The sequence below is a fragment of the Garra rufa genome, chromosome 4 (genome assembly GCF_049309525.1).
Source record: "Garra rufa chromosome 4, GarRuf1.0, whole genome shotgun sequence".
NCBI classification, from domain to species: Eukaryota; Metazoa; Chordata; class Actinopteri; order Cypriniformes; family Cyprinidae; genus Garra; species Garra rufa.
In genome coordinates this window covers 32,672,914-32,682,142 of record NC_133364.1, presented here as the reverse complement: position 1 = coordinate 32,682,142, position 9,229 = coordinate 32,672,914, and the positions used below count along the sequence as shown (strand labels likewise).

General features: G+C 47.6%; 1 protein-coding gene across 1 annotated transcript in view; it reads right to left on the bottom strand.

Moving 5' to 3' along the window:
* LOC141333833 (uncharacterized) overlaps window positions 1–9,229 on the bottom strand; it is a 376,082-nt gene that overhangs the window by 130,196 nt on the left and 236,657 nt on the right. The window lies entirely within an intron of this gene.

Here is a 9,229-nt window from a genome sequence, read left to right as displayed (position 1 = left end):
GCGGGAGAGTTTTCCTCCACTTTATATCTCTTTTCACACTCAAGGTTACAAACTAAGAACAGATGGTGTTCTCCCATAAGGACAGAAAGACAGAAAAACATCTCTATAGATCATCCCTTCCAGGCCTCCTCTGCCTATATTTTAGGCCTCCTGCGACCCTAAGGGTCACCCTAAGGCGCCATAGAGTCCCCAACTCCCTACACCGGCAGAGGCCCTCTCTCAGACAAGCCTGGTCATCACCTTACCATCAGTTGTTTTTCACAATCTCTAGTATTCTAAAAGGTTTTACATAAGCATAAAAATCACCCCTTATGAATTTTCCCCAACAATTCCCCCTTTTTATCATTTATTGATTACTAATCTTAGCCATTAGAAAATTCATTACTATGCTAATCACTCTTAATCATCTACTAGTAATTAAAAAACATATTTTCACACCTTCACATTTGCCCTCTGGAAGCCGGGCTAAACGAATAAACACTGTTATTGCATTCCTGACATGGGTCAGACCCTCAGTCACTCCTCAGATACCAAACAGAGATGTTACTCATATGAAACTCAAAATCTCATCACTACTGGTTATATATTTCTAAGATTACATTTTTCTAACACATGCAGTACAATTCATAATACAAAAATAGCAAACTTAAGCCCTTACATCACATTTATACTCTTCATTTCTGATTTTCGTACAAATGATCACTCTCTTAAGTTTAAAGAAGCTTAACACACATCAATGCTTTTTGTTCGGGATCTTTCCCCTTTAGTTGGCCAATCATACATTATAGTTTTAGACATGAATACGGCAATCCCTTCGTCTTGTTGCATTGTCTCGTAACACGGACAATGTCCTGCTTTAAACCCTCGTCATTTCATCTCGTATTCTTTATTCTTTGTCTCGTCTTAATTCATTTCACTATAAGTTGCACTACTACTGTCATTGTCACTAATAGTTGTCTCCAAATCAAAACCCATCACTACATTTTCATCACCCACATGTATCTTCACCATTTTCGGTGAGACGCTAGATGTCACCAGTCTCTGTACTGAGCTGGAAATGAACTGTAAGATACATGGCAAACACATCAGCAGTAAAAGACCCGCCCCAATCATTGGTAGCACTGTGGTACAAATCCAATAACCCCAACCAGACCACATATTGGTCAACCATGTCATGGAATCTGTGTGCTCTGGCTCTTTTACGGCCGCTCTCATGTGTGCTACAATGTTTGTTATGTTATCACTGTAATCTGGAATATGGAAACAACATGATGTACCCAGCATCTTACAAACCCCTCCCGATTTCGAGGTCAGCATGTCCAAAACCAATCTATTCTGAATGACAGCATCTCTTAACTCTTTCATTTCCCCATTAACCAAAGTTAGAGCGTTCTCTGTGTTGTTAGCAATGGCCAATACAGACCACGCCAGCCCATTTATCTTATTAATGCTTACTGCTGTCCCCACCCCAAGGAAAAGTGACCACCCCACTGTCGCCCCAGGTGATGTCCACGGATCGGACAATTTATACCCATTATACCTGTCTGGCAGAGTCCCTGGCAAAATGCCAACATCTCTCTTGCTTCTGCCCTCAGACTCATGCTCATCACTTGGCAAATACACAGATGTCCCCACGTTCATTAGTGCTGGATAGCAACATCCAGACCATCCTTTCTCGGGCAGATCATGGTATGCTCTATCACCACATACCCAAACTGCAGCAGGCGTCGAATCTTTTGGCCTGCTGAATGGACACGTGAACGTTGTCTGCTTCTCGCCGATGATTGCTGTACAGTTGTCCGCCGTTCCATTGCTGATGTTTATCCTGACCCTGCAATCAGACCATCCTGCCTTCAGCTTCAGTCTGGGTCTGACCTGACACACACACACATCTCCCCGTGCGTGCATAACTCTCAGCGGTGGGAGTGTCGTCTCCGACTTCTCGCTCCAGCGTGTCTCCTCGCACCCCCGCTCGGGTTGTCTCCGGGGTATCCTCCCCTTCTCTATCTCCGCTCCAGCCATCAGCAGGTCTGTCATCTGTTCTGGGATGAGGCATCTGGTTTCATTTACTGCAGCTACAGTCAGAGGGGCCGCTCTCCACGAGTGAGACATCTGCAGACACAGCCAACAGCTCGTGTTGATTTTCAGCTCCTCTTTTTGCAGCAAAGCCAGCGTACAGGCCTTGTTTCCTTGGCATTGTAGCATCGCTTTCTGTACCGAAGGGTTTATTCTCCCCTGAACCGCATCTTCATTCCCCATCCATGCTTTCTCCTCTTTGGTAGCAGGTTCATAGGCTGGTTCGACAATGGGCTTTATTGGCTGCGGCGGTGGGTCTGTCACAACAATGTTGTATGTCTCATACCAGTCCGTCCCCGGTACATCAATTCCGCAGTAATACTTCCCTCCATCAGAGGCTTTCAGTCCCGTGATCATCACTGACATTCCATCTCTGTTGTGGCCCCACACATTTTCCTTCATCACTCTGAACCTCTCATCTTTACCGTAAGTCGATGGTCTCGTGTAGGCCTTCACTTCTCCCCAGCCGCATGGGTGTTCGCAGAAATAGGCTTGTGCATACTCCGCTGTAGATGTCCCCCGATATTCAGGCTTGAGGCAGTACGGGCAGTTACTCACGAATGGGTTGCAGTAGAATCTTACGTTTGCTCCCTCCGTAACTGTAATAATTTCTCCATCCGAGCCGTGTACCGGTATCACCAGAGTCATTGTTGACCTTTTCGTCCGCAGCAGTTCAGTGTCGTTTCCCGTCGTGTTGGTCGTTGGGGTACGCTGTCTAGTCGGTCCCTCCGCTATCTCCGCAAGTGAGTAGAACAGGGTAGCCGTTACGATCACGGCCAATGTTAGCAGCAGGCACGTAGTACCCCTCATGCCACAGAGGCCTCTCAGTCTGAATGGGTGCCACGGCTTTGCTCGCTCCATTCTCTAGCTGCTGATGGGACCCGTCGGCAGTGGCTAGCATGCACCCATGTAGCTCTCCCCTCCACCTTCACCGCCGTGTGCGTGGTCAGTAGCACCTGGAATGGTCCCAGCCACCTTTTCGCCTTCCAGCTCTTTCGTCTGAAGTCCCTTATCACCACAAAGTCCCCTGGCTTTATGTCGTGCAAAGCTGCCTCTGCAACCTTTTGCTGCGCTGCTTTCACCTGCACACAAATATTAGACAACAGAGAAGACATTTCTTTGCAGTAACTCAGCATATCATGTTCACACACCTCTGTGGATGGCAGCAGCTGCTTTCCCCCGTCTAACCCCACATAGGGTGGCCTGCCGAACAAAATTTCATACGGGCTCAGATTTAGTCTCACCCGCTTTCTCATTCTCATATACATGAGCGCAATCGGCAGTGCCTTCACCCACGTTAGTCCGGTTTCTTCGCAACACTTTGCTAATTTGTTCTTTAATGTCTGATTATGTCGTTCAACCGTACCGCCGCTGGTCGGCGCGTAGGCACAGTGTGTCCTCATATCGATACCCAAAAATTTGCCCACCTGTTTTATTGCCTCATTCACAAAATGACGTCCATTGTCTGAGCTGATTTTCCGTGGAATTCCCCATCTCGGGACTATTTCAGTCAGCAGTGCCTTTGCCACTGCCGCTGCATCTTGCTTCGATGATGGGAAGACCTCAGTCCATTTAGACCACATGTCCACCATCACCAAGCAATACTTTTTCCCCTCACACGGATTCAGTTCGACAAAGTCCATCTGTAAATATTCGAAGGGTCCCCCCGCTGGCGGTTGGGACACCAGTGGCATTTTCTGGCCCCGTGCCACATTATGGGTGTTACAAATAACGCATCTTTTGCAAAAATTTTCTGCGCAAATCGTAAACCCCTTTGTGAACCACAATTCTTTGATTTGCATTACCATCCCTCCTTTTGACACATGGTCTAACCCGTGTGTCAAACGACAATAATGCAAAAAGAAATGTTTGGGTAAGCAAGGTCTGCCATCCACACTCATCCACACGCCCTCCGTCATTTTGCATCCACACTTGCGCCATTGCTCCTTCTCAGGCCCCGTAGCGAAGGTCTGCATGCTCTGTAAGGATGAAAAATTGTTTTCATTAGTCTTAGGCAACGGACTGTCAGACAGCAGAGTGCATTCCGGAGGCTCCATCTGCTGTGATGCTGCCGTTTTTGCTGCCCCATCTGCTCGTGCATTTCCTATAGAAACAGAATCAGTTTGGTTAGTGTGTGCCGTACATTTGCAAATGGCTATCCGTTTTGGCAGCAGGATAGCTTCGAGCAGTTCAGCCACTAAATGGGCATTCAGAATCGGTCGACCGTCCGACTTCAAGAATTTTCTGTGTTTCCACAACGCCCCAAAATCATGGGTCACGCCGAAGGCATAACGTGAATCGGTGTAAATGGTCACGCATTGGCCCTTCATTAATTTGCATGCTTCTGTTAGCGCCACCAGCTCTGCCGCCTGAGCAGAATAATTTGACGGCAATTTCCCCGAAGCCACAACATCAAATTCCGTTGTTATAGCATAGCCAACATTATTTTGACCTGTTTGTGGATCTTTGGAGGCCGACCCATCCACAAAGAGGATATTGTCGCAATTTTCGAGTGGCATATCAGAAAGGTCGGGACGCGGCGTGCAAACTTGCTCCAATGTTGTTAAACAGCAATGATGCTCCTCTCCGTCCCCTTCGGTTGGGAGGAGGGTAGCAGCATTCAGGGTCGTACACCGTTTAACCGTAATATTTGGCATATCAAGCAATATTGTATGGTACCGCAACCATCTGGCTGTTGACAAATGCGATGTTTTTTGTTCTTGCAGAATCATGGTGACCGCATGTGGTGTCAACAAAGTTAGGTCAGAATAACCCACAAACTCTCTTGAAGCTATCACGGCTTGCTCTGCAGCTGCCACTGCTCTCAGACACAGTGGCAGACCCGCTGCAACCGGATCCAATTTGCTAGAAAAATAAGCCACAGGCCTTAGTCTGTCCCCATGATGCTGCAACAACACAGAAGTCATAAAGCCATTTTTCTCGTCTACCATCTGTACAAACGGCCGATCACTATTTGGAAGGCCCAAAGCAGGCGCTTGTGCTAGTTGAATTTTCATGTTGACAAAAGCCTCTTCGGCCTCCGTCGTCCACTCAATTTTGTCAGTGGATTTTAGCCCCTTTCCCACTGTTAGGCTTCGCAGGGGTTGTTCCAAAATTGCATAATTGGGGATGAATGTTCTGCAATATGAACACATTCCCAAAAATGACAACATTTGTTTTTTTGTGATCGGTTTTGGTACGTTCTTTATACCTTCAACACGCTTGTCAGACAGAGATTTACAATTTGGTGTTATGACATGTCCCAAGAATGTCACCTGCTGTTTTACAAACTGCAATTTTGACAGGCTGACTTTGTGGCCCTCCTCAGCCAAGTGTTTCAGGAGGGTCACAGAGTCCGTCACGCAGGTAGCTTCATCTCGACAACATAAACAGAGGTCATCAACATACTGCAATAACGCAGTCCCCTCTGACAGTTTTAGCGAGTCCAAACTTCTTTTCAGTGCTTCGTTGAATTTTGTGGGACTTTCCGCATACCCTTGGGCCATGCGTTGAAAACAATATCCCTTACCATCAAATTCAAATGCAAACCAGTATTGGCTTTCTTTGGCCACTGGCACACTGAAAAATGCATTAGCCAAATCAATCACTGAAAAGAAGTTTGCATCAGCCGGTATTTGTGCGAGGATTGTGTAAGGATTAGGTACCGAAGGCGCCCTCTGTATCGTGGCTGCGTTTACGGCCTGCAAATCCTGCACAAACCTCCACTCAGTGGGCTGGCCCTTGTCCCTGATTTTCTTTACCGGAAAAATTGGAGTTCTAACTGGGGAATCATTGCATGGAGCTATCACCCCCTCCTTCAGTAATGATTCAAAAACTGGCCTTATTCCCTCAATTGCTTCCCTTTTTAGTGGATATTGGTGCTGACACGGCCTGTAATCAGATTTTGGAGTGATTACAAGCGGTTCACATCCCTTAATCAGTCCTACATCATATTTGTGTTTTGCCCATACACAAGATGGTACTCCTGCCAGTGCTGGATGAATATCTGAGGGACTAGCGCTTACCATGCATTGATTCTCCCAGTCAACTTCCTCATCTTCAATGGGTTTTGCAATTCTTTCAACCTCAACTTCACATTCAAAAATCATCATAAATGCTTTCAGACTCTCACTGTGTTGCAAATCAGGCCCTGTCTGTCTCCAATCTTCAGCAAAAACACACTCCCTGACAAAACTGCCCAACTCGGCCCATCTCTGTCCTTCAGCTTTTGCTAGTGATAAATGTGGAACAGTCTGCTCTGTCATCTGATACTGCCGAGACTGCTCTTTTGTCAAACAGGCTGACAGCGCACACACACTTTCTGTCCAAAACATTTTGTCAAACTTCACAGTTTCTGTCTCCTCCTGTTCAAACCATTCTTTTTCATAATTTTCATCCCTTTCTAGTACTACATGTGACGTGCAATGCAAGTCGTCAGGCGCCATTATTTCTGTTCCAGAGCGTGTTACACATTCTTTTGCTTTAGCACACATCATTTCAGCCCAATCGTAATCTATGATGTGCCACTCGTATACCCATTGAGGCCCTTCGTGCAAACAGCTATATTGCTCGCTCCCCTCCTCCACTCTGACACCATAGGAGTCTGCAATAAGCCTCAAATTCAGTTTGCACATCAGGTCTCTGCCCAAAATGGGTACCGGACAAGCTTTTGAAAGCAAGAATGCATGATTTAGCACTCTTCCTGTTTCTGTTTCACAAATCAACGGTTCTGTAAACCTCTCAAATATTGTGCGCCCAGACGCACAAAGAGATTCAGAAACTCTGTTCGTTAGCTCTGGTTTGCATGACAGGTCACATGGTCGCACAGTTGATCTCGCAGCCCCTGAATCGGCCAGGAAATCAACTGTTTTTCCCTCTACCATAAGTGGATATTTCGGCATGGCTTTGAATGCCTCACTCTTATACATAGTGAATTGTTTTTCAACAGCATCATCATTCATATCAGACATAGACACAGAAAAGCAAGCTTTTTCTTCGTTGCAAAGAGCATTTAGAATATCAGTGTATGTGTATGCGTGTGTGATTAATTTATGTTCACTTCCCTTCTCATCTGGCCGCTCGCCCGTCTCTCCTTCCCTCGGCTGCACCCCCCTCTCCTCCTTTCAGTCTGACTTGTCCTCCTGCTTCTTCTCTGGACAGTTTCGCGCCCAGTGTCCATCTTTCTTACAAACACAGCACTTGGAACAGTCTTTGAAGTCATGGTCGTTGGTTTCACATATCCAGCAGCTCCATTTGCGCGGATTCCTCCCAAACTTCGCTTCGCCTCTATCTTTTCTCCTTCTGCCCCCGCCTTCGCGTCTCTCTTTTCGCGGTTCACGACCCACTTCACCCGCAGCTATTTTCGCCATACTCAGCTGAAAATCTTTATCAGTCTTGGCCTGTTTCTTCTCACGCTTTTCTCTCAGCAATCTGTCAGCGTGCCGGGCATGGATCAACACCGTGGCCAGCCTCCCCTCTCTGTACTCGATGCAGGAAGCTTTCACTCTTTCTGCAATCTCTGGTCTCAGTCCGCTCATGAAAGCGTTTCTCAGATGGCTTTCCCACGTGCCGGGTTCTTGCCCTCTGTCAGCTGGCTCTGTCATCCCCGCGAACTTGTTGAACACGTCGTGCAGGCGGCAGTAATAATCATCAACCTTCTCATCTTTTTCCTGAAGGCATTGGCTGACTCTGGACATGTCGACTCGTGTTGGAAATGTCTCTTTCACCGCGTCAGCCACTCTGTCAACAGCTCTACGGTATGCGTAGTTGCTGTCATCATCCCAGTCGCTGCTTCTTCTCCTGTTGTCGTCTTCTGGCATTTTGTCACGAATCTTGTACCAGTTTGACGGCCCCAGTTTTGTCAGCAGAAGTCTCCTCAGTTCTGCCATTGTCGGGCTGAACTCCTCACAAAACTTTTTCAGTTCAGTACTCAGTTTGTCGCCCCCTTCACTCACATCTGGCAGATAAGCCATAGATTCCCTGGCTTCATGCGCAGTCCACGGTCTAAAGACCATCATAGGACCGTCCGGCCCCGAGACCTCAACCATCGGCGCGGTTACGTCCCTCTCTTCCCGCTTTACCGCTTGTCTCGTCTGTGGTCTCTTCCTCTTAATTTGTGGGGTTCTGCGCATCGTCAGCATGACTTCCTCCCCATCTTTGTCGTCCCCCAGAGGAGTTTCGGGTACAGCGTCGTCATCTTCCTCTTCCTCGCTCAGCCGATCCTCCACGGCTCTCCTTCTTCTCAATATCAGTGACTTTGGCCGTGCCGCGCGCTGTCTCTCTGGCGGCGCATCTGGCTGAGCCTCCCCCGCTGCTGCTGCTGTTGCTTCTTCTCGCGGTGCTGTGGGCTTTCTCGGAGGGGAGCAGTCGAGGTCGGGATCAACTTTCAGGGCTTGCAACTCCGCCAGGGGGTAGTGATGTTGGTTGTATGGCGGCGGCACATGTTTGGACACAGAAACACAATCATCAGACCTATTAGTGTTTGTGCATAGTGCAGATATTTTTTCCTCTGTACTGGTAGCAAATCCCTCTAACATTTCCTCAATTTTCTTTCTATTATCCTCTAGCAACGCCTGCACTTCCTCAGTCTCTGTTTTACTACATGGCAGAGTTTTCTGCAAAGCTTTTCTCTCTCTTCTCTCTGCTTCTCTGAGCCAACAATCCACCGTCCCCTCACATTCCTTACACACATGCTTCTTACTACACCTTTTTGGCACCTCGCTGCCGTTTCGCACTGATTCTTTTACTACTTTCAACTTTGCAACACTCAATGTTCCCTCCCTAGGGAACTCATGATATTTGATCAGCTTTTCTATGTCATTCATACATCTTTCACCAGCCGACTTCTTCATTTTACTAAATACTGGGGTGTCATATTTCCCAAATTTGCTCTGGGCTTTCCCCATACTGACTTTTGACCGTGTCCCTAGGCGGGCGCGCGCCCTGATCCCTGTCAGACGTCTCCGACAGGACCAATCTTTCACCCAAGACTGGACGGGTTGAAGCTTCGCCGCTTCTGGTCTACCCTCAAAGCGTCTTGCTGCAGGGTTGCGATCAGTACACCTACCGCTACAACCTCAATCTCCCGATTTGAGATGTCTTGGCTGCCTTCGGTGTACGTCTCGCACAGACCTGTTACACCTCCTGCCACAAC